This window comes from Diabrotica virgifera, chromosome 10, assembly GCF_917563875.1.
Source record: "Diabrotica virgifera virgifera chromosome 10, PGI_DIABVI_V3a".
Lineage (NCBI taxonomy): Eukaryota > Metazoa > Arthropoda > Insecta > Coleoptera > Chrysomelidae > Diabrotica > Diabrotica virgifera.
Window position 1 is genome coordinate 85692355 of NC_065452.1, and position 27492 is coordinate 85719846.

The window sequence follows — 27492 nt, forward strand, 5'->3', positions numbered from 1 at the left end:
AAAACTTAGTTTTTTGATAGCAGTTGCCGCTAGGGCATCCCTGCCCTTTCGTTCGTTGCAATCCGTGACTGCACGCCGGGGTTTGTCCTAGTTGGGTCAGAGAGAGCAGCATATGTGCCTCCTGATGAGAGACTAATAAGTTTCGAGACTGGTGGAGGTGCTTGCTGCAATCTCTGATTGAACTGGAATTATGATGCGGCAGTAGTTTCGTGTTGCAACGAAATTGAAAATGGTTATTCATTTTTGATTTAAGTAAACTCCCATTGGAGTACGAAGGGAACCATTCTCGTTGGAACTTTACCGCGCTGAGCAGATGGGACGTGAATTATAATTGCAAATTATAGAAACCTCGGAGGTGTTACCAGAGAAGGTACCCATTGTTTTCAGTCTGGTAGGATGTAGAATGACATTTTTGGATGTTGTTTTATGTGCTATTAGATTGAAAACTTAGTTTTTTGATAGCAGTTGCCGCTAGGGCATCCCTGCCATTTCGTTCGTTGCAATCCGTGACTGCACGCCGGGGTTTGTCCTAGTTGGGTCAGAGAGAGCAGCATATGTACCTCCTGATGAGAGACTAATAAATTTCGAAACCCGTGGAGGTGCTTGCTGCACTCTCTGATTGAACTGGAATGATGATGCGGCTGTAGTTTCGTGTTGCAACGAAATTGAAAATGGTTATTTATTTTTGATTTAAGTTTACTCCCATTGGAGTACGAAGGGAACCATTCTCGTTGGAACTTTACCGCGCTGAGCAGATGGGACGTGAATTATAAATTTTAAAATTCCCTCATCTTCCTTAGTCTCAGCATCCGGTATGGCTTGTAAATTGTAGAAGCCTCGGAGGTGTTACCAGAGAAGGTACCCATTGTTTTCAGTCTGGTAGGATGTAGAATGACATTTTTGGATGTTGTTTTATGTGCTATTAGATTGAAAACTTAGTTTTTTTTACAAAAATAATATTTTCCTAACATACAATTAATTAACATTCACAAATTCTTTTTATCATCCGTAACTTCACGCATATGCTCTTAAATAGACAAGTCTTTGATCTTTAATAACTCAAAAAGTATTGATTTATTTTAATAACATGATAAAACAAATTTTACTTAAAATTTGTCCCTCTATCGATTTGTGGGGTTATTTTTAATAAAATAGTTTTCACCCGCGGGAAGGGGTGGTATTCACCACCAGGGTAAAAGTGCAAGTGGCACCAAATCAGTTTTGTTGCTTGAGGTATGCTCTAACTAGTCACCAATTTTCATGCAAATCGATGAAGGTTTAACAAAATAGGAGGTGAAAACCTTTAATGACTGCACTAACTTTTCCCTTTCATCCCTTATTGCTACTTCCTGTATCCACTGAGGTGTCAGCCTGAAAGGGGTCATAATTGCCAATATACAATGGACACATTTCACAGAAAAAACTCAATATTACTTAGGACGATGATTTTTCGGCTCTAGCTCTCCGTCTATAACTTTTTTATTATTCAACATAAGCGAATCAATCGAAAGACATAATGTTAAGAAAACCTGAGGCTATAGTTGGGTTTTAATTTCAGTATTTTATAAATGCTAAAATAGTCCACAGGGTGATGCGAACTTTGAGAAAAGAACACAGTTTGATTCGTACACCCGGTATACAATGACAGTTTAACTGTCTAGCAACAATATTATTACACCGATATTGTCAATGGATAAGGCTATAACGTGGTAAAAAATCACTTAATCACTGTTCTTCCAAAATCATGTGGACAACAGGTTTAGGAAATCGAAAACATAAAAATGACCAAATTTTTATTGGATCGATTTTTTTGCACTCCACTGTATATGTTGGGCAAGTGATTAAATACTTTTGGAGCAAGATACCTGGCAGATCTCTGTCCTATTGATTTTTTAATATTTCCCAATTGCACGTGTTGGTTGGTTTTAGTACGAGTCTCATAGTGATGAGGTAATGTATGCACGATATGTTTATGGTTGTATGTGTATAATACCAGGGAATACATATAAAGTTGCCTCGTATCCATTACGTTAGTATCACAGAATAATAAATGAGACGGGTATGTCATTTTTTGATTAATTATTATTTTCAATATTTTTTTTGTAAGATGTCGACTTTCTTTAAATCAGTAATCTGTTTATATCCCTCGTTTTAAGTGTCCAGCCCTCTACGCCATATAGCAGCAGCGACCATAAGTAGCATTTAGTAAACCTTAGTCTCAGTTGAAGATCGAACTCTAAACAAACAGGTCAGTACCTTCCTGAATTTTACAAAAGCTTGTCGAGCTTGCTCAATGCAACACTTTACTTCCCTCTCCGATGCCTAGACTTCAAAAAAGCCACATTCCCAGCTATTTAAATTTGCTCACTTTCAATGGACAGTGTATTCAATATTCAATGTTATGGTGGAATTTTCAAGTGCATCCAAGTTTCTGCAGATGATCATGAATTTGAGCTTTTTGGTATTAATCTCTAATCACATTCGCTTACTGTAGTCTCCGATTAGAGTGACAAGTTGTTGAAGATCGACTTCTTCTTCTTCAAGTCCGTCTCCTATCGGAGGTTGGAAATCATCACAGCTATTCTTATTTTACTGACGGCTGCCCTAAATAGGTCGATGGAACTGCAGCCGAACCATTCCCTCAGATTTCTTAACCAAGATATTCTGCGCTTACCGATACTTCTCTTACCCCTGATTTTACCCTGAATGATCAGTCTCAGCAGCGAGTATTTGTCACCTCTCATAACATGGCCAAAGTATTCAAGCTTTCTTCTTTTAACAGTAAGTACAACTTCACATCCTTTTCCGATCCGACGTAAAATTTCGGCATTCGTCACGTGGTCCACCCAAGATACACGTAGCATTCTACGGTAACACCACATCTCAAAAGCTTCAATGTTTTTAATGCTGCCCATCTTGATGGTCCATGACTCAACTCCGTATAATAAAGTGGAGAAGATATAACACCGCAGCATACGCACTCTCAGATCAAGATTTATGTCACGACTACAGAGAAATATTTTCATCTTGTTAAATGCTTCTTCTTCTTCTTCTTCCTCTTTATAAGCAATTCTGCTTGTTCATTGGCGGATTGATACCTCTATGGAAGGTTGTCGCTCCATCTTTTGCGTGGTCGGCCGATACTTCTTCTGCCGATTGGTGATTTATCTCGTGCTATTTTGACCACACGTGTCTCCCCCATTCTGGTTATATGGTTGTTCCATTCTTTTTTTCTATTTAGTGTCCATTCGTTTATACACTGTACGTTACATTGTCTTCTAATATCTTCGTTCCTCTTTCGATCTCTCAGTGTATTTCCTGTAATTCTTCTCAGTACTCTCATCTCTGCCGTTTCCAGTAGTCTTTGTGTTGTGGCTGTATCGGGTCTTGTTTCTGATGTATATGTCATTATTGGTCTTATACTGGCTTTATAAATTCTTGACTTCATCTCAGTGTTAATATGTCGGTTTCGCCATATAGTGTTATTAAGGCATCCTGCCAATCTATTTGCTTTTTGTACTTGATTTCTCACTTCTTTGTCTAGGTCTCCGTAACTTGACAATGTAATTCCAAGGTATTATACTTCCATTACTTGTTCAATACTGATACCATCAATTTCTATTTTGCATCTGATTGGTTCTTTACTGATTACTAAAGTTTTAGTTTTTTGAGATGAAATTGTCATATTGAATTCTTTTGCTCTTATGTTAAATCTGTGGACTAATCTTTGCAGACTATCTTCATCTTGGGCTATCAATATTGCGTCGTCTGCGTAGCAGAGTATTTTTACTTCTTTGTTTCCCATTCTATATCCTCTACCTTTGTTGACGTTTTTGATGATTTCATCCATGATTAAATTGAAAAGTAGAGGACTCAATGAGTCTCCCTGTCTTATTCCGCTGCCTATATCTACAGGTTCTGTAAGTTGTCCATCTATTCTGACTTCCATCTTGTTATTTTGGTAGATGTTCTCAATAGTTTTTATGATATCTAGAGGGATTTCTCTATTATACAGAAGGTGGATTACATCCCTGAGTCTTACTCTGTCAAATGCTTTCTTTAAGTCAATCAGACATAGAAATGCTGGTCTATTATACTCTAGTGATTTCTCAGTAATTTGCTTTATGACGAATATTGCATCTGTACACGATCTTCCAGTACGAAAACCCTGTTGTTCATCTGCTAAACTTATCCTCTGATTCATTACGTCTTGTAAGATTTTAGTTGTAAGTTTTAGGGTAGTATTTAACAAGTTGATACCTCTGAGTTCTCTGGCTGCTTTTTATCTCCTTTTTTGAATAGTAGGATTAGTTCGCTCGTTCTCCATTCTTCCGGTATTTTACCGTGTTTTATGATTTTGTTAATTAATGTTGTTAATTGTTCTGTCATTGCTGCTCCACAATATTTCAGTAGTTCGTTTGGTATTCCATCCTTACCTGCAGCTTTTCTGTTCTTCAGCTTTTCGAGTGTTTTTCGTACTTCCTGTGCACTTATATTAACATCTTCATCTGTGGTAATTTCTGGTGTTTCCGGTTCTAGCATTATTTGTTCTTCCTCTGCATAAAGCTTTTTTAGATAGTTAATCCATGTGTCCTTTTCTATGTGTTTGTTAAATGCTGATCTAGCTATTTCTATTCTTGCTCTTATTTCTTTTGTTTGATCGCCTGTATGATCCAGGCAAGCTCCAAGGTATTTATAGGAGGATACCCTTTCTATAACCGTGTTATTGACAACCAAATCATTCCTGGCGTGTGGATCTTTTGTTATTACCATCCATTTAGTTTTTCTGAGGTTTAATGTAAGTCCGTAGCTGTTGCAGTAGTGGTTAGTGCGTTCCATCAGTCGTTGCAGATCTGTAATCCAATCGTGTGATTGGGAAGATCGACTGTGTTGTCACAAATTAAAACACTATCATCAGCAAATCGTATGTTGTTGATCAATACTGCATTTACTTTGATTTCCATCTCTGCATCTTCCAAAGACTCTTGAAATATGGCTTCCGAATAAATGTTAAATAATAGAGGGGAAAGCACACATCCCTTTCGAACATGTATGTCTTATATGTATGGGTTCGAATATAGAATTGTCTATTTTTAATTATGCCGTTTGATATCACTGCGTTTTCAATGCATCTTATGTGTTTTTGGTCTATATCAAGTTTCTTGAGGATCTGCAATTACTTTTGTTGGACATGATCAAACGCTTTTTCGTAATTTTAAAAGCATAGGAACACGTCCTTCCTCTGATCGTAACAATTTTGGACTAGTACCTGAGTTGCTACTATTGCTTCTCTTGTTCCTAAACCTGGCCTAAACCCAAACTGAGAATCACTGATGTGTCACTGTATAATTTTTGATGTATTATTTTTAAGAGTATCTTTAAAGTGCGACTGAGTCTGTGATCCTTACATCCTCATATTAAGAGCTGGGTTCATTGTATTTCGGTCAAGTCAAACACGTTTTGACCAAAATAGTTATAATATACATTACCATGACAATTATTAATACTAGTTGATTGTCAATCACTGGGCTAATTTTCCCATAGAATATTTTTAACTACAATTTACGCGGATTCTGTCAATTACTCAAAACAAAGGCAATGTCAGTGACAGAGAAACAGCGGCAACAATGGACTTTAGGGCTAGAAACAAACACTGCTATGTTGTGGCCTGTTTGATTTCGAGACTAAACAGTGGACGGCTTAGAAATTGTGACAGCGGCAGCCATTTATATTATGACGGGTATTTGATATGTTAGAGGTGATAGAGCGTTGTGGGAAAGTGCTTTGTACCAACACAATATTGTCAAAGCACTGGCGCCCGGTATTGCTGCTGCAAATATTATCTAATCTATCGACAATTTACAATTAGTTGTCTTTAGCCGATCATGCAAACCTACAATCAGTCGAGTCTAGATGCTATTAATCTGTAAGACTCTTTGTCGATTGATAATAATATAGGAGCAACACATAATAGGGGTTTAATGTCCTACAAGAACGTAATGAAAGAAAATTGTGTAGTTCACCATATTTATAGTATAATCGCCCACGAAGAAGCAAACACCTCCAAATTATGGGAGCGATGAAAAAGTAAATTAATTTCAATGAGTATTTGATACGATTTGAGTATTTGATATGATAGAAACAAAACAAGAAAAATTACTGTAACGGTGCATTTTTTTTCGGGATTTATAGATCAAATAACACTCATGGCAATTTTAACCCATTTTTCGGTGGGTTCCAACCAATTTAAAAATTTCAAAAAATTCACACGTATAGTTGACGCTTTTGCAAAACTTTTTTATTTTTTATAAACCCGTAGGTATGTTGCACATAACCTTAAAATGCAGAAATGGCTGCATGTCTAATTTTTTAGTTTATGTATTTTTGCAAAGAAAGTGTTTTCAGTTTTTTTAGAGATTTATAGATGCTTATTTCGAAAAAATTTTATAATTTTTTTTAGAAATGGCTCATGTCTAATTTGTAGTTTATGTATTTTATCAAAGAATGTAAGCATTTCCGGCTTTTTTTCCAGTTTTTTTTAAGGTGCGTCACCCTAAAAACCCGAATAACTGGTTTTTAAGGATTTTTGGGATTTTTCGTATCTTATGGAATCAAAATAGATCAAATCAAATAAATCAGTCCTTTAGGGCATTCAAAAATTGGACTCTAAACATCTTCAAACTGCCAAAAAATCATATCATATCAATCATATATGTCAAAACTCGCAAAAACTCACAAAAATCCTATAAAACCCTTGATTTGATTTATTTTGAAGTCTCTAAAATGAAGGAAATTTTCCAAAACCTGTAATTTCTCCGATGTTTGAAGGTTTGAATTCCTTACGGAAAAATCTGAAAAAGATCAGAAATATGTTTTTTGAGAAAATAAACAAAATAAAAAAATATACCTTCAGCCGTCTCAAAAAAATGCATTTTGGGGTTACGTACACTCAGTGTACCGGTTTTTAAAATTGAACAAGTTTTGTAAAAGCCTCGCCTCAACTACACGTCTGATTGTTTTGAAATTTTAAAATTAAAATTAAATGAAATTAAAATTATTTATTCACATAGAACATCAAAAAATGAAAACAATTGAATTCTGGGAGTGAGTACATTTTGCCTATCTTAACGGGGGGTACCCTTGAATAGGTATATGTATAACATGTGCATAAAATATGATTTTTTTAATCTCCAATATGCAACATAACGATAAAGTATATTTTTAATGTGTGTTCGTGAAAGATGTTACCACTTTGTATATACGTAAACAAGTATACTTATTGCATAATTATTATTATTGATTATAGAAATATGTTACCATTGAAGTATATATTTCACCATAAAAATTAAAGTTTTATAATAAAGTCATAACAAACGTGTCATTCTTTCGATTGCTCTTCTGATATGTCAACCAGAGACCCATAAATCAAATCTGAAAATACCAACAAGTATATTTTCCTTGCCTAAATTGCTACTCTTTATTGATTGTAGAAAAAAGTTAGCATTGAAAAGTACATATCCCACCTAATAAACCAACATTTTATAATTTAATCAGGACATATATGTCATTACTTCGATAACTTTGCTGAAACCTTTACCATATGTCTATAACTCAAATTTAACTAGCAAGTATTTGTTGTTTAAACTATTACTCTTTATTGATTGTAGCAAAAAAGTTACGATTGAAGTATTATACATATCTCATCTAATAAAACAAAGTTTTATAAATTCACATAGTTTCAAAAGTTATGCATTACCCCTCGTATTCAAGATTTTTTACACTAACTTTTATGAATCCGTATCCTTATCACATATATTACATATTTAATAGGCATTTTTCATATAAAACACCAATTTGTTAAGTGGTAATGATTAAACTTATTTGTGATGCTAATTAGAGGGTGATTTTCGCGATTCTTTTTACCAAAAAATAAAAGGGACCAACAATATTTTGAACGAAACTCGCTTACTTTTAATGTTAGAATTTTTTTAACAAAAATAAACCTTTTTTTAAACAGTATAAAAAAGTTGTAATGAATTTTCGCCGAAAAGTGCTCCGTTATTTCACATTGAAATATTGGATTTGGAATTTGACGAAGACGAACCTATTTTTCATAAGCTACAACTCCGCTTTTACTGTGTCGACAGACTTTATGCATACACCATATTTTTCAATTTTGTATGAGCTATATTTTTGCTAAGAATATTTTTTTCGACAAAGCACTTACTTTTTGAATTATTTGCGAAAATCCGTCCAAAACCATATTTTTTTTGTTAGAAATGAACATATTCACTCGCAAATAACTCGAAAATTATTGACTTAGTGAAAAAACTGTATAGAACAAAAGTTGTTTAGTTTAGAATTAGTCATTTTATCCAATTCCCTACTTATTTTGAATGTATATTTTTTACCCCCGAGGGGGGTATTCCCTCCATTTTAAAAAATGGAGGGGATGTAGAATTGTAAACTTTTTCTAATACATATAATAATAGACAATTTCAACTATAGTTGACACCATCTATCTATCGCCCGTCGGCAAATTCAAACAAAAATATAACTTCAGACCATCTTTTACCACCTTTAGTCCAGACAAATTAATATATGTATTTAATATATTTTTTACCATCAAAAATGAGATATTTTAATCAAATATTTAATTACTTTCCGCTAATGAACTCGCTTTTTTGTCCTTCAGAGTAGAAAAAAGTTTCAATTATATTGCTTAATAGTATAATTGTCTAACAATTTTAACTGTACTAATCCCCAAGTATAAATTTTTAAGTGCTAAACTGATTGATTTACGATGAGTAACCGGGTTGTAAAAATAACGGCATGTGCCTAGATAAAGGGACATCGGTTTACTCGAATTTCATAACATACAAATATTATCTCTTTGAATTTGCCGACGGGCGAAATATCGATGGACCCGACTTTACCTCAACTACTTTATTTTTTGTGCGGTCAGATTGTTCTTTGGTCGGGCTATAGGTTTCTGGAGACAACTTGGATAAAGAATATAACTCCAGGTAAACCAGGAGTTACCAATCAAAATTTCCATTCGGAGAAATTCTTCTATTCTGTACTAGCCCTTTAAAGAGACTCCAGGCATGCTAGAGCTAAACAATTTTAAGAAATCGTCACCTTAATGCCGTTTAAGTGCAACAACAGTTGCGTGAACAACGTGAAGTAATAGGAGTGGTTATTAGTAAGTGGACAGTAAGACGAAGACTGGAGGAAAATAATCAGACTCATCGCGTATTTGCGATTGGTCAAAGCGTACTGCAGCTCATCGTCAAGCACGCCCGCGTTTTGAACGGGATCATCTGAACTGGACGTTGGAACAATGGGATCTGTTCTGTTCTCAAATGAGACGAGAATATGCCTCTATGGTAGAGACCGAAGAAAGAAAGTGTACCGAAGACGAGGAGAGCGATGCGTAATGCTGCATTGAAGGGCGTAGTCATTATTAAGCTGGTTCCTGCATGATCTGGTGTGTAATTTCTATGGGTTGTCACGAACCGACCTTGTTTTCATTAGTACAAGTAACCGTCTTCACAAGCGAGGTGGTTTAACGGTTGCTAGATACATCGAGGAGATTTTAGCAATGGATGTGGTACCTTACATTGACTACATTGAAGACGAATTTATTTTCGTGCAGGACAATGCAAAGGCCGTATACCTCAAGAATCGTGCAAGATTGCAGTACCGAAGTCGATTTTTGGGTCATGGAATTGCCAGCGTGCAGTCCAGACCTCAATCTCCTAGAACATTTATGAGATCAGCTAAAATAAAGAAATCGAGCTAGACTTTATACCCCTAGATCCCAGAGCTTATTGTCCCAGTAGAAGAATAGTTCGTTTTACAAGAAACAATAGCGAACTTAATTAGATCTATGCCTAATCGTATGAGCGAAGTTATTAATGCAAGAGGACGTCATACTCATCACTAAAACATTATTTGTTAACTTTTTAATTGTAAAATACCCTTTTTGTGTAAGCAATAAAAACAGTTAATTTGCTTGATGCGTTAATTTTACAATGTTAAATATAAGAAGTCGAAAAATAAATTTCTATAAATGTATATGTTACGGTTAAGGACAATAACGTAAATCCGGTCAATAACCTTATTAACCGGTCAATATCGACAATGGCCTGTTGAATTAGTCATATTGTCGATAATGGCTGGATATTAACGTTATTGTCCATAGAAACTGGACATTGATGATAATTTTAAATTCTTGATAACATTTCTATCAATGTCCGGCCAATGTCAGCAATGCCCGTTGTTAATCGGTCAATGTTGAAATTTTGACTAAAAGATAGGTTATGTTTATTGTTTGCTTCATTTCTGTTCTCGTGCTGAAATTACGTACTCGTGGTTTTATGTAAAAAGTGGTACAACATGCCATGGTTGAAATGAAAATAAAAATGATTAGCTTCCAAAAGCTATTTTAAATAAAAAGTAATACATCATGCATAATTTTATTTATTTATCAACATTGGCCAGTCACTTCTGGCCTGGCCACTGTCGTTATTGACCGGTTATTGATGAAAACTCTAATTTTAAGTTACATTTTAGAACATTGGCCAATAGCTAATGTTACTGTCGTTAAAGGCCGGGCATTGTCGCTAATAACCAGGGAAAATGGACATTTACGACAATGACCGGTCTTGTCGGTAACATAATATACATACCTATTTATTATTTATTATTTATTATTTTTCAAACAGTATATTCCTTTTTTATCCGCGTAAGTTTCTGAGAAAAATATAGTTCAATTCAAAAGTTCAAAGTGGGCCGATTTCTGTGGAATTTAGTTTAATTAATAATAGGGAAAGTTTTGGGTGATGCACTGATGCATAACTTTAAAAATATGTGCATAATCATGACGCGCTTGTCATTATTTCGATAACATTGCTGATACCTTAATCACCAACCTATAAATCAAACATAACTATACTGCTAATTGCTCTATTCGGTCGGTGTTCTTATTGGCTATTTAGATTTAATTTTCCTGATTTGTGTATCATAAATGAATAATAATAACCGAGTCGCTGACCCTGCGATAAAATCTGCGAATATTAGCGTACTCACACTAATTACAGTGAATCATGTCATATTAGGTGTGGCACCCATTTCCTATTTGTTATAACATGGCTTAATTATTTTATCTGGGCATTGGTCCGTTGCACAAAAAATTAGTCGTATTTTATTTACATATTGACTATTGATGTTTCATTTCTTTACAAAATATATCTAAATTACTATTGACTCATTAAATGAAATTTTACTGTATTGAGATTTTATAAGTCATTGTTCAATTTTTTTTTCTCTCAAATGCTTTCAACTTCTTTATATTTTGTATCCACTTTTAGTGTCCAGATTTCCATTTATTACAACAAAGTTGAGAACACGTAACCTTTTAAGGCTTTTATCCTCAGCTGCACAGGTCTCGATTAACAAACATTTTTTTTTTCATTTAAAACAAATATTTGTCTTGCAATTTCAATGCGTGTCCTGATTTCTCTACCTTGGTCATTGTTTTCATTTACCCAGGTTCCCATATATTTTCAGTTATTCACTCTTTCTACCTTTCTAGTAGTTTTCCCTCAATATCTGGCCTTCCTACTGTATGTTACTTAGAAATAATCATGAACTTGGTTTTCTTAACGTTCATTTGTAGTCCATATTATCTTATACTGGCTTGATGTAATCTATTTACTAATCGTTACAGTGCTTCTAGCTAGACTGTCTGTAAAAATTGCAGTGTCGTCTGAGAATCTTACGTTGTTCAAGATTTTTCCATTTATTAATATACCCTGTTCTTCCTCTGATATTGCGTCCTTAAAATACCTTCGTTGTACAGATTGAATAACAATGGGGACAACATGCAACTCTGTCTAACGCCTCTTCTGATTTCTATAGTTTCTGTTTCGAGAAATTCAATTTTAAATTCTGCTTTTTGATTACAGTACAGATTGACAATAACCCGTATATCTCGACTGTCAACAATCTTTTCTTTTAACAGTTTCTGATGTCGTCCTCTATCAAAAGCCTTTTGATAATCTATAAAACAGACGTAGAGATCCTGGTTCATATATATTGTCGTCTTTGTGCGAGAACGTTAAAAGCGAACAGAGCCTCTCTCGTTTTTAGTCCTCCTCTGAATCCAAACTGGGTGTCATCTATATATTCTTTTAATTTTTTATACAGTGCGTCCATAAAGTAACGCATAAATTCATTATTTCGTAAACCGGCGACTTTAAGGAAAAATCCCGAAACAGGTCGATTTTTATTTTTACTTTTCGATTTTTTGGCGTATCAATCATACTAGTGACGTCATCCATCTGGGCGTGATGACGTAATGGCGTGATGACGTAATCGATGATTTTTTTAAATGAGAGTAGGGGTCATGTGATAGCTCATTTGAAAGGGTATCAAATTCTCTATTCCATAATATAAACATTAACATAATTATTTATCCAAGGTGTTCAAAAAAACATTTTATTAATTAAAATAATTGAGACAAAAAGAAGAATGTATGTAATTTTTCTAATTCAAAATACGTTTTAATGTTGTCAGAATACAGGAAGAAACGTTTATTTGACAAAGAATTATTGTTTTTCGCTAAAATTCAATGTTAAAGCTTCCACCCACATGCCTCTTGCCGGTTTGAATATTTCGTTTAAGTGAAAATCAATGTTTATTTGTCAAATAATTTTTTTTTTGTTTTCTGACAGTAGTAAAACGGATTTTGAATTAAATAAATTACATACATTCTTCTTTTTGTCTAAAATTATTTTAATTAAAAAAATGTTTTTTGAACACTCTGTATAAATAATTATGTTAATGTTTACATTAGTGAATAGAGAATTGAATACCCTTTAAAATGAGCTGTCACATGACCCCTATTCTCATTTAAAAAAATTCATCGATTAGTCACTAGTATGATATATATTCCAAAAAATTGCAATTTAAATGCTGTTTCGGGATGAAGTCGCCGGTCGACGAAATAACGAATTTATCCGTTACTTTATGGATATAGTCTTCCATGTATTATTTTAAGGAATATCTTATGTGTGTGGCTTATTAAGGAAATTATTCTGTACTGGGAGCATTCTGTCGCATATATTGACTTTGGTAGTGTTACAAACGTAGACAGCAACAAATCTTGGGGTTGTAACTCCTTTTGTATATATAGTGTGACCAACTAGCCCGAAAAATCCGGGACATGGCCCGAATTACGAAGTCGTGTCCCGGCGTCCCGGACAAGGCTTCTGGGCCATCCGAATTTTCAAATTCCATTTTGAAATTTTTAATACATTATTCTTTTAAGAATTCACATCAAATTGAATTGGTCGGACGAAAAAAAGCCTACAATTTCCAGACTGTTATATTAATACCACATTCAAAACGCATGCATTTTATATCGTCGTATTATAGTTCTACGAAAACTGAAACTGGACTTTTTCCGGTTTCTGTATTTTAATTATTGTCTTCTGAAAAGATGATTTAAAAACATGAATATCAAACAATGATAATTATATTTTTACCCAATGTTCAATTTACATGGAAATTCAACATTAGTTGATTTTCTAATTTTTCGTTTTTAGAGAACGATTTTTGGATTGGAAGTCGAAACGTCAAAAACTAACAAAAATGTAATTATTATTACAACCCAGTCCATCAAAAAAAATTTTGTCAACATAAAAATGTTAAATAATAATCTATACAATGATGATAATCAAATTTTATATTTAAAAATATGGCCCGATTTTCATTGAAAAGTCCCGGATTTTAGGTAGTTTTTTCAGCCTTGTCCCGAATTTGACTAAATTGGAGTTGGTCACACTATGTATATACCATGTTGAACAGATCAAAAAGTATATGCAGTGTTTTTTCGTCAATGCATTTAATTAGCTCAGTGTGTATCTGATCTGGGCCTACTGCTTTTGCGGTCTTTGCATTTCTAATTGCCTGTTCTAATTCGCATATTATTATAGAACTTTAGATTTTATTAAATATATTATGTATTTTATCCTTTATTGTCCTCAGTCAGTATCTAGTATTCGGTCGATCCCTATCAAAAAGGATAATAAATGTGTTAAAATCTGACTTTACCTATTACGTTATAATGCCCTGCAATGTATCGAAACATTAAATAAATAAAAAGCAGTTCACGAAGTCAGTGTTCCAAGGGCAATAAATTTGAAATCCAACTTCCAAACGAATGGTATTTCTAGATAAAAGTTGGATATTTGCCAGTGCTAGAACAAAGAATCTAACGAAATACGCCATAAAGTGTTCAACATATGACTTATTTGAGTCAACACAAAAGATATGTAAATATTTATGTTGGTATTATCCGAGGATGTCGTTTTGCGATAATGCTTAAATTTATCGTGAAAATTTTACAGGAAAATTACTTTTCAAACTAAATAATCCTTGCATGGCTTCTACTTTTCGATCCGATAAATCGGCTCGATAGCTTAAGGACTTGTTTCCCGATGTGAAACAATTCTTTCCGTAACGTACTAGGAAATTGTATTTTTGACATCTATTTGAAGTTCGTGTGAGCAAAAACATCATATTCATTTCGAATTTCCGGGCATCAGAGACAAAATGGTCTCCCCATTGTTGAGTAAAGTTGAACTTATTAAAGTTAGCTGGTTAATTAAAATCGCGAGCAGTGGAATAAAATAGAATTGTAAATATAAAATATATAGATAGTTAAAATAAGAAAACAACTGGCTACACGCATAAATTGTTGTCAGTTTGTAAAGCCCGCCACTCACGTTCCAGCGCTTCAGTACGACTTTGTCGAATGCTGCAAAATTGAACGTAATTTGATCGTGTATTTGCACCATTCGACCAAATCGGCGCGATTTGACGGCAGACAAACAAGCAAGCCCGCCGCTCAGGTTACAAGGCCGCAGTACTATTTTGTCGAATGCTACAAAATTGAACGTAATTTAATCATGTATTTGCACCATTCGACCAAATCGGCGCGATTTGACCGCAGAAAAACAAGTCAGTCGGCAGCAGCATAACAGAGATTGTTCGTAAATTTGATCATGTGGAATGTGCAAAAAAATTATACATACATACGTAATCGTCTTCTAGATGTAGAGGGAGGTGCTTCTAGTATATGATAAAATTTATCCATGCTATTCTGTACTTTGCCATTTGTGTTTCTTGCCAAAATTTACACTTATTTTTGTAGTATATTAGCTATGTCGCTGTTGGAACATTCTTATATTTTTTTTTATTATCAGTTACACAAACAGCAAGAACTGCTAAAAGTAATTCGTTATCAGGTATGTTTCTGATTTTAAAGTAAAACTCGTACTGCAAAATCGGTACGAGTGTGTTTTCATTCGATTTTATTGTACTGCAATAATTGTATTCGACAAAATCGTTACGGCGGCGCTGGAACGTGAGTGGCGGCCTTAAGAGAACCGCGCTCACCTTTTGTTCTTCTTCTTCTTACGGTGTCTATCCGTTCCGGATGTTGGCGATCAGCATGGCTATGACAGCCCTGGGCACTAAGGCTATCTTCTCCCGGTGAGGGTGGTTATCCCTTATCCGAGGGGTGGAATAATTGATACGCTTTTACTTGTTGAGTTGTTTTATTTACACTCGCATTAGCATAAGCTGGTAGCACCGCACCCAAAGAACATCTCGTGTAGAAAGAGACACTATCTTTAATGTGGAAATATTACGTCTGATCACCAAAATAGAATGACGAATGTCCAATATAATAATATAGAATTCCCTTGTTATAGTTTTGCTGTTTACATATTTAGAAATGCCTATTCAGCATCGACCATGAAAAGTGTTTATAATTGACTCTGCAATTATTAGTTGAATCGTGATCTAGGATAACAATATTTATATAATCGAATGAAGGTTGTAATATTGTTATGATGACATAAATAACTGAAAGTAATTATCGTAGATAATTACAGGGTGTTTTTAAGATATATCTACTGAGTACAGATGAATTCTTGTACACCTTCCCTTTTTAGGAATTTTCCGACTACGGGGAGGCAAATTTGCAAGTCGTGCTACCAACCCATACTGTGTTGTAATCAATACAAAAAATTTATTTTATATACAAACTTCCTAAGCCTACGCAAATACATAAATAATATAAAATGTTCGTTTAACAACATTGTTTCGTAACACTTGTCACTCACTGTGTTTTCGGATTGTAAGCATATAATCTATTCTTATGTATTTCCTTGATTTTATTGTTTTCTATTCTGATTTTACAATTAACGTTATTTACTTCTGTTATCGTGAAAGGACCTACATAAAGACTATCAAACTTACCATTCTCTTCCCTTTTTACAAGGACTAGGTCTCCTCTTTTAAAGTGTTGTGGTGTTGCTTTGAGCTTATTCTTTTCTTGCCGCTCTTTTTTGTGTTTTAATAAGAAGGTTCTGGCTCTCTCGTGTGCGCTTTGTAGTTTGTATCGTAACTCATTGTAGTAGGCATCTATACTGTAACATGGTTGAATCTCCTGTGTAAGGTCTTCCGGTAGGTTAACTTTCCTGCCATATAACAGTTCGAACGGTGTGTATCCATGATACGCGTTAGGGGTTGTATTGTAGCAGTATGTGAACATTCTGCAACACACATCCCAATTTTCTCTGTCTTCATCTATGAATGCTCTTACGTACTCGTTCAACGTTCTGTGTAGTTTTTCACAACTTCCAATGGACTGTGGGTGGTATGCCGTTGAAAAGTTGTGTTCTATTTTTAATAGCTTTGTTAATTCCTGCATTACTTCGTTCTTATACTCTGTGCCTTGGTCTGTTCTTATTTGCTTCATGAGTCCGTATGTTGGTATGAAATGATCAAAGATTCCTCTTGCTATTGTCTCTGCTTCTTTATTGCACACTGGTATGCTGACCGCGTATTTTGTCAGTTCACACAACATTGTGATACAGTATTTATTACCTTCATTACTTCTCGTGAATGGACCTATTGTATCTATGTATACTATGTCCCATGGTTTGGAAGATGTGTCCGATATCACGAACTCTTCGACATGTGTTCTTTTCGGTTTGTTAATTTGACATTTGTGGCATTGTTTTACGTATTTTCTTACGTCTTTTTCCAAATTTTTCCATCGGAATCTTGCTTTTAGCTTCTTAATTAGTCTGTTATTCCCTACGTGTCCTCCGAACATCGGGTGAATATGGTATTCTCCTATTAATCTGTGTTTTTCTTTGTCATCTTTTATTGTTTCTGGTACTTCACATATGTATATTTCTATATTCTTCAATTTTTTATTTCCTTCTTTAATAAATTCATCAATTGTGCACATTTTAAAAATAATATCATTTACGTATATTTTTACTTTACGTACTGCATTCTCTACCGCCAGCTTATCAAGCTGTACCAACGCTTGGTTTAAATCGAAACGATTCAATCCTGTGGCTATGCTTTTGCTGCATTTTATTTTGTTTTTGGCCCTAATGCTCAGTCTTGGTGAGATTAGTTCTGCTCCAAAGGACAAAATTGGTAGTCTATGCGCCTCTAAATTATTTAGTACCTTCCTTACTGTCTGTTTGGTGGCTTCTGGCTGTAGTGCGAGTTCACTTTCAGCCTTTCTTTGTCTTGCTTCTTTCTCCTTTTCTTTTGCTTGAGCTCTTGTTATAGCTAGTATATGGGCGTTGTCTATGTATAGGTTTTTTAGTTGATGCAATGTTATTCTTGAAAGGCTGTCTGCGTAGTTACTTTTCCCTGTTATATACTCTATTTCGAAGTCATATTCTTCTAGGTCTAATCTGATCCTCGTGAGTTTTGAGGTTGGTTCTTTCATTGCAAATAGGTGTGTCAAAGGTTTATGGTCTGTTTTTACTTTGAATGTTGGTGCTCCATATAGGTAACATTTAAAATAATTAATTCCCCAATGAATCGCTAGTAATTCCTTAACGATTGTAGGTTTATTACATTCTCCTTTACTAAAACTTCTTGATGCATATGCTATAGGTAGGTCAATTCCGTTATAATTTTGACTTAGGATTGCTGAACAACTCTCATTGGATGCGTCTGTTGTTAAGATAAACTGTTTCTTGAAATCAGGATATTTTAAAATTGGTGGTTTCGTCAGAGATGCTTTAAGCTTTTTGAATGCTTTTTCACACTCCTCGGTCCACGAAAATTCTACTCCTTTCCTCGATAATTTGTTGAGTGGTCTGCATATTTCCGCAAAATTTTTAATAAAACGTCTGTAATAGTTGCAAAATGCTACAAATCTCTTTGTTTCTTCCGCTGTCTTAGGTGTCGGATATTGTTCAATTGCTGCATACTTCGCTTTGTCTGGTGATACTCCCTCTTGAGAAAGATCATGTCCTAAATATGTTACTTCCCTTCTAAAGAATTGACATTTTCCTGGGTTAAGTTTCAAATTGAATTTTCGACATGTCTCGAATGTCTTTTTCAGGTTGTCTAAGTGATGTTTTTCGGATATTCCAATTACTACGATATCGTCCATGTAAAGAAATGCTTTGTCCGGTGTTAATCCTGAAAATGCTATTGACATCATTCTTGAAAAGCTATTTGGGCTTACATTTAATCCAAAAGGTAATCTGGTAAATTGAAATGCTCCATTTTCTGTGCTGAACGATGTGTATTTTCTCGATGATTTTTCTAATGGTATCTGGTGAAAGCCTGACATTAAGTCTATAACTGAAAACCATTTTCCTCTTCCTAGTTGATCTAATATCGAATCTATTCTTGGTAATGGAAATTTGTCTGTAACTATCTTCTTGTTCAGTTGTCTAAAATCTATGCATAATCTCCATGCTTTTCCTCCATCTATAGCTTTTTTCGGTACCAGTACTACTGGACTGTTGTACTCGGATGTAGATGGTTCTATGATTCCTTGGTCTCTTAGGTTTTGTACTTGTCGCTTTAATTCCTCTGTTTGCGCATGAGGTGTCCTATAATTCTTGATATATACCGGAGTTTGGTCTTTAACTCTTAGTTTTTGTTCGTAGAAATTGTTAAAGGTTAACATATCATGCCTTAGGGCGAATATGTCCGAATATTCCTCGCATAACGATACTAAGTTGTCTCGTATGTATTCTGGTATGTCTAATTTCAGTGATTCTCGTAATTCTTTTTGTTCTGTCCTTGCTGTCGTTGACTAGCCTATATATATTGAATAGTTTAATATCCAACGTCCTGATTGTGCTTGCGTCTACATTTACTGTTTCGTACGTTGTGTTCAAAATTTTGATGTATGGATTATTACTTGAAATAATTGCTCTTGCTATGAATATTCCTGGTTGTATTTCTTGCTGTTCCACTATCCTGTCTTTCTTTAACGTTTGAAAAATTTTTACGATTCTGTAAATTTCACATCTAGGCGGTATTATTATGGTGTCATTGTCTATATTATCCAGAATTTTCGTACTAATGTAACAATCGTTGTCCTCTTTAATGTGCATTTTAAGGTTTGCGTAATCTAGTATACATTGAAAGTTAGAAATAAAGTCTCTCCCAATGATTCCGTCTGTTGTAATTGGAAAGTTAGGTTCTACCAATTGAAAGATGTGTTCGAATCGAGTTCCTTTTACTTCGAGTGTTGTCTCAACTTCTCCCATTGTTTGCAACTCTCCTTTAGTGACTCCTTTTATTTTCGCCTTTGTGTTTGGTTTCACCTGTTCCTTCATAAAATCTTGTGAACATTTTAGTATTGAAATGTCAGCTCCTGTGTCTATGATAAAAGTGCTTGTGTTTTCAAGAATTCCTGTTTTCATTCGTACAAAGTTCGTTAGGTTTAGATCGAAGTTGTAAATGTTATATTTTATTTCTGCCTGTGTGCTTCCAACTTCTTGTTCATTCAAAACCCCAACTGCTGGTTTTCTTGCTCTTCTTGACTGTCCTCTATTTCTAGTAACCTTACGTTCCTGTTACGTCCGCCTCTCTGGTTTCCTCTGTATGTTTGATTGTTAAATTGTCTGTATCCTCTGTTCGAATAATTTCGTTGATTGTCCGTTGCTTCTCCTTCGTTCCGTTGTCCGAAGTTATTTCTTCTTCCTCTGTCATATTTGTTATGGTATCCTCTTCTGTATTGCTGCTGTCCTCTCCTATTCTCGTAGTTTGTCCTATAATTTAAGACTCTTCCTTGTGCATTTTCTTCAGTCGTATCGATCGACAAAAATTTAGATACTACTTCCTGCGGTGATGTAAAGTTACCTGCTTCCAGTATTAGCTTAGCTTTCTCTGCATTAGCGTTTCGTTTCATTGTTGTTACTACTGCTTCCGTCGTATATTTCTTTGCTAAGTCAAGTGGCATTCCTTCCGCTGTGTATGCTACTTTTAATTGTTCTGCTAACTCTTCCACTTCAGATGCGTACACTGCTGCATCTCTATGCCCTTGCCTTTTTTTGGCTAATTTGGCTATTAAATTCTTCGGATTATCACCTTTTAATTCTTTCTTTAGTGCTTCAGCTATCCGTGGAATCGTATCTTCTGTGGTTATTAGGTTCCTAGCCTTATTGGTGAGTCGCGTTTTTATTAGCGTTACAGCTGTGTCTTCATGACCTTCTGCCAATTTTCCAAGTAGTTCTAATGCGTCTAAAAATGGTTGTAATTTCCCTGCGCTTCCATCGAACTCGTTGGGCAATATCTTGCTTGCGATATTCAAAAATTCATTGATTGTCAAAGCCATGTTTAATATTGTTATATCTTGTTTTATGTCACCTTTTTTCTCTTTTATTTCGTCGTTAATTATTTCTTCTTCTCCTTCCTCGTCGCTTTTTCCTTCTTCTATTTCCTCATCGCTTTGTTCCTCTTCAACTTCCTTGTCGATTGGTTGATGTATTGAACTTGGAACCACTGTTCTCACATTTACTGCTTGAAATGATCGTATAACTTTGTCTCTGAATTTTCCAAAATATTTGTTGCACGATTCCCTTTGTTTGTCCGAAAGTGCTTCCCAGTTTTTCCTAGTCAATTGTGTGAACTTGTTATAAGCTTTAATTAGCTGTGTCGTTACTTCTTCCTTTATGTCCTTAGATTTCGGAACTTTTTTCTTTAAGACTCTTCTGCTTTGCCTGTCTATTTCTTGTGCAATTTCCTCAACTATTTTGACAAAATCTTCCCAAGTAACTTTGTTGCTACTCATTTATACATAATTTTTTTTCTTTTTTCCAGCTTCTGCACTTCTTAGCGAAAATATAAATTCGATAGTCTTACGGTGTATATAGATATGTAGTATATAGATGTATAGTAAAAATATAGAGATAAAATAATACGTCAATATATGGTAAAAATATGTAAAAATTGCAGTAGTAATAAAAATTCAAAAATAAATAACGTTATATTAACCCTTGTAAATAAGTAGTTAGAATAATAATTTAAATGTATTATGCATATAGCGTATATTTGTTATATCGTATATTTATTTTGATAGGTATATTTACGATAGCAAATATTAAGATCATAAAAAATTGCAAAAATGTACTAAAAATCAGTAGTCAAATAATAAATGAATAAAAGTCAGCAAGGATAAAGTATACGTTGATAAATATGTAAAAATCATATAAAATTGTATCATTGCGTCCTATAATAACTTAATATGAGGGTAAAAAAAAATCTTTGTATATTGATAAATATTGGTAATAGAATAGAATAATTACGTAAAAATAAGTAAACTTGAAACATATATTAATGTAATTCAGGTAGCACATAATGTTTATACTTTATACTTTATATTAATCAGGAAATACCACAAAAATAGCTAATATGGACTTACCACTTTTACACGTCTTTGTTCGTATCACAAGTCCTCGCTGCACGTTCCATAGCATTGTCCATTTTCCATTGTCCCACGATGTTCCATCTCCATACTATTCCCTTTTCAGCTCCGCGTCGGCCTGATGTCTCCATCCATTTTACATACCACACTGTTGTCTAAGGTGGTCTAGGTGCCTGACCATTGACGTGTTTCTTCATACCTGTCCTGTTCACCAGTCCTGAGTTCTTCCCTGGTTCTGGATCGCCATATGACAGCCCTGGGCACTAAGGCTATCTTCTCCCGGTGAGGGTGGTTATCCCTTATCCGAGGCGTGGAATAATTGATACGCTTTTACTTGTTGAGTTGTTTTATTTACACTCGCATTAGCATAAGCTGGTAGCACCGCACCCAAAGAACATCTCGTGTAGAAAGAGACACTATCTTTAATGTGGAAATATTACGTCTGATCACCAAAATAGAATAACGAATGTCCAATATAATAATATAGAATTCCCTTGTTATAGTTTTGCTGTTTACATATTTAGAAATGCCTATTCAGCATCGACCATGAAAAGTGTTTATAATTGACTCTGCAATTATTAGTTGAATCGTGATCTAGGATAACAATATTTATATAATCGAATGAAGGTTGTAATATTGTTATGATGACATAAATAACTGAAAGTAATTATCGTAGATAATTACAGGGTGTTTTTAAGATATATCTACTGAGTACAGATGAATTCTTGTACATGGCTATCCTAACTTTGCTTGCTGCTATTGTCGATGTATTAAACTACTTTCTCAGGTTTTGAAGCCAAGATAATCTTCTTCTCCCTAGTCCACTCTTTCCAAATACCTTGCCCTAAAGAATCAGTTGCAACAAGCCATATTTCTGTTTATTCCTCATAACGTCATAACATAGCCAATATATTCTAGTTTGCGCTCTTTTATGGTGTTACTAATCTCGCATTATTTGCCCATTATTTGTAGGACCTCAACATTAGTCACACGATCCACCCATGAAATTCTTAAAATGCGTATGTAACACCACATCTCGAAGACCTCGAGTTTTCTTAAAGAAGTTTCCGGAAGCGTCCAGGCCTCTACTCCGTATAATAACGTAGAAAATACATAGCATCTGATGATAGAGATTTTGGTACCAAGTGCTAAATCGTGACTTCTGAAAAGAGACTTCATTCATATGAACGCTAATCTCGCTTCCCAAGAAGCGGTTTTCCTTTTTCCTTTTCCTATGAGTTGTTTTATTTCAATAGAGTGGTCCCATTGGCTGTTCATGTTGGTACCAAGGTATGTGTAGCTGTCCACCCTGTCAATTGATTGTTGGTTAACCAAAAGCCATATATTTAATATTTCGCGCTTACTGACTACCATGTTGACTACCATGTTTTTTTCGTATTGAGATCAAGTCTGTGTTTTTTACTATCGACATTATTCTTTGCAAACCATCTAGGCCAGGGGTGGGCAAAAGCCGGCCCGCGGGCCGGATCCGGCCCTTTTGCTTACTTTATCCGGCCCATTGAGAAATCTCGCAAGCGATTTTTTTAAGAGCGTAATGCATTCATTTTTTTTTTCGAATCCTGAGAAAACTAATAAATATTTTTCATAATTCCCCTAAAAAGCCACATCTGAAAAGCTTGCAGCTTTTTCATTACGTCAGCATTAACAATCCAATAAAGAAGAAGAGAGTGGACATAACATTTTTATTATATCCCGGTTTTTTATAGCGTTCTCTGTCTTTCGGTTGCCAGTTTCCAACTTCGTCCGTCGTTGCATTCGTCAGGGTGAAGGTTCCTTTCCGACATTGCCTTCTGAATGCCGCCTAGCCAGGATTGTTTCGGCGTTCCTCTCTTCCTTCTTTCCCTTGGCGTCCATTTTAAAATTTGTTTTGGCAGCCTGTCGTCGTCCATTGACGTCGTACATGACCATACCAGACCAGATCAGTTGTCTCCTTTGAATTTCGTCTATGATGGTTGACTTGACATAACATTTTACCATCCTATATTAGATTTGCAGATTGAATCTTTGGTTACTCAGAAATTTCCTCATCTTCAAAAAGGCTGCTCTTGATTACTCTATTCTTGATCGAATTTCTGAAGTTCATTTTTTATTTGGATCCTTGTTATGGCTTAATACAGTGCGCTGGAATAAGTGTTACCCCTCCCTATAAATTATTTATTTTTAGCACATAAGCAAACCGCTCGAACAGGTCGATTTTTAAAACAGTCATGGTATATTCTGGCATCAATGTTTCGAACTTTTCATGATCCCTCTTCATGCGACAGTCATAACTTTGATTTTTTAAATGGGAAAGTACATCATGTGACACCTCATTTAAAAGCTCTTGAGATACTGATTACAAAAATGTATAATACTTAAATCCTTTTTGAGAGCGTAGGCGCAAAATTTCAGGTCGAATTATTTTTAAATGTATTAATTTTTTGCGGATCCTGAGAAAACTAACAAGTATTTTTGAAAAATTTAAACGCAATATGAAATATTACGGTATTACCGAGGTAAGTCCCTGGGAACTTCTTTAATGATGATTTTAATAAGTTACAGGGGTGAAAAGATAGACAATTAAGAGTGATGTTTAACTTAAAATATATAATTCAAAAGAAACTTTTTGTTTATTTTAAGGGACTTTCAGCCCTCGGTAATAATGTAATCTTTCATTCTGCGTTTAAATCTTTCAAAAATACTTATTAGTTTTCTCAGGATCCGCAAAAAATGAATGCATTTAAAAATAATTCGACCGAAATTTTACGCTTGCGCTCTTAAGAAATATTTAAGTATTATACATTTTTGTAATCAGTATCTCAAAGGCTTTTAAATGAGGTGTCACATGATGTACTTTTCCATTTAAAATTCAAAGTTATGCCTGTCACCTGAAGAGGGTTCATGTAAAGTTCGAAACATTGAAGCCAGAATATACTACGATTGTTTTAAAAATCGACCTGTCCGAGCGTTTTGCTTATGTGCTAAAAATAAATAAGTTAATAGGGAGGGGTAACACTTATTTCAGCGCACTCTACCGGGTGTCCACTTATATTTTCCCCCATTTTAACTGCCTATATTTTCTAAACGGCTCAAGATAGAAATATGCGTTTTTAACCGAAATGTTTTATTTTAGTAAAAGTTTGTCTGAATGGATGGAATTTTTTATATCGCTTTCAAATACGAAATAAAAAATGGCGGATTTTTGAAAAGAACTTTGTTGACTTTTTTTTAAAGGAACACCCAGTATATTCTTTTGTAAGTTGAAAGAAAGGTCATTCACCTATCTAGCGATATAAAGTATTTCAAAATCGGTTGTCAAATCACTGAGTAATTAATTTTTAAAGTGAGAGGTGCAACGTGGATATCACATACCTAAATAACATAACTAAGCAAGTTTTGTGATTTCCACATTGCATCTGTCATTTTAAAAATTAATTGCTCAATCATTTGACAACCGATTTTAAAAAAATTTATATCGATGGATAGATAAATGACCGTTTTTTCAAGTTTTTAGTTGAATGACCATTTTTTTATATCGCTTTTAAATAAAAAATGGCGGATTTTTGAAAAAAAAAACTTTGTTGACTTTTTTTATTAAAACACCCAGTATATTTTTTGTGTCTTGAAAAAACGGTCATCTACCTATCCAACGATATAAAAAATTTTAAAATCAGTTGCCAAATGACTGAGCAATTAATTTTTAAAATGAGAGATGCAATGTGGAAATCACATAACATTATATTATAATTTTGCTCAGTTATGTTATTTAGGCATGTGACATCCACGTTGCACCCCTCATTTTAAAAATTAATTACTCAGTGATTTGACAACCGATTTTGAAAAACTTTATATCGCTGGATAGGTGAATGACCTTTCTGTCAATTTACGAAAAAATATACTGGGTGTTCCATTAAAAAAAGTCAACAAAGTTTTTTTCAAAAATCCACCATTTTTTATTTCGTATTTGAAGGCGATATAAAAAATTCAATCCATTCACACAAAACCTTTACTAAAATAAAACATTTCAGCGAAAACCGCATATTTCTATCTTGAACCGTTTAGAAGTTATAGGCAGTTAAAATGGGGGAAAATATAAGTGGACACCCGGTATAATGGACCATATTAAAAATTTCGTAATTTTACTGGGAACAAATTGTTCGCATGTACACACCAGAAAGACAATTTATTATTATTAACAGTCAAATGTCTTTCTCCAAATGTTTTAAAATGATACTTTAGTATCTTTGTAAAAAAAATTTCTTGGGCAGAGAAAAATCTCCACCAAAAACATTAGCGTACATACTGGGTATAGTCTTCCGGCCCGGGAGACATTTTGAAAATTTCATTTTGGCCCGCGCTTAAAAGTATTTGCCCACCCCTGATCTAGGCTATGGCCATCTAATGGTGTTTAGACGCACTCCGTTGACTAATACGCCTTCCTGTACTTCACCCGGCGCTTGCCGAAGATATGTTCAGAGTATATATTGAACAACACCGGGGACAGAATGCATCCTTGTCTTACTCCTCTATCTATGGAGACTGCCTCTGTCAGTTGATCATCTACTTTAATGTTGGCAGTTTGATTGTAATATAAATTATATAGGATTCTTAAGTATCTATCGTCTAATCTCGCTTCTTTCAAGACGGTTATGAGCTTATCATGTTTTGCTCTATAAAATGCCTTTTTTGTAGTCGATGAAATAAATATATACGTCACAGTTGACACCCCTGCACCTCTGCATAAGCACTTGGACCGCGAATAGAGCCTCTCGGCTGCCTAAGGCACCGCGGAATCCAAACTGTGTCCATGAATACTGTTCTTTGCATTTTTTTTTAAGTATGGTGCAAATGAAAGGAATAAAGTCGTTATTTCGTAAGCCGGCGACTTTAAGGAAAAATCCCGAAACAGGTCATCTACCTGGGCGTATATAGATCGTATGGTAGCGCATTTGAACGGTTGTTCAATTCTCTATTCAGTAATATATAAACATTAACATTATTATTTATACAGGGTGGCCAAAAAAACAATTTTTGAATTAAATTAATTGACGCAAAAAGAAGAATCTACATAATTTATTTAACTCAAAATACATGTTACTGCTGTCATAAAATAGAAAGTATGTTTATTTCACAAATAAACATTGATTATCGCTTAAATTAAATGTCAAACAGCCTACCTGCCTATTGGCCGTTTGAAAATTTAATTTAAGCGACGAGCAATAATTGTTTTGCAAATAAGCATTTTTTTCTATTTTCTGACAGCATTAAAATGTATTTTTTAATGTTTATATTGCTAAATAGAGAATTGACCAATCTTTCAAATGAGCTACCACGCCCAAAAATCATCGATTACGTCATCACGCCCAGATGTATGACGTCAGTACTATGATATATGCCAAAAATTATAATTTAAAAATAAAACTCGACCTGTTTCTTCGGGGTTTATCTCCAAATTCGTCCATTTTAGAGAAAATGTTATTCCATAATTTTGCTCCTCTCTGTATATATTAATTTTGTATACATTGTTTTTGTTCTTCTTTTGATATTAATACAGTTTTCCACTATGTTGGTAAAGTAATAGTTAAATTCATTTTAATCTATTTTTACTCGATATTTTTATCAGCATTTAACTTTAACAATTTTATTTAGATATTATTTGGCATCGTATATCTGAAATATTGAGACACATGGGTTTAAAGCAACATACGAAA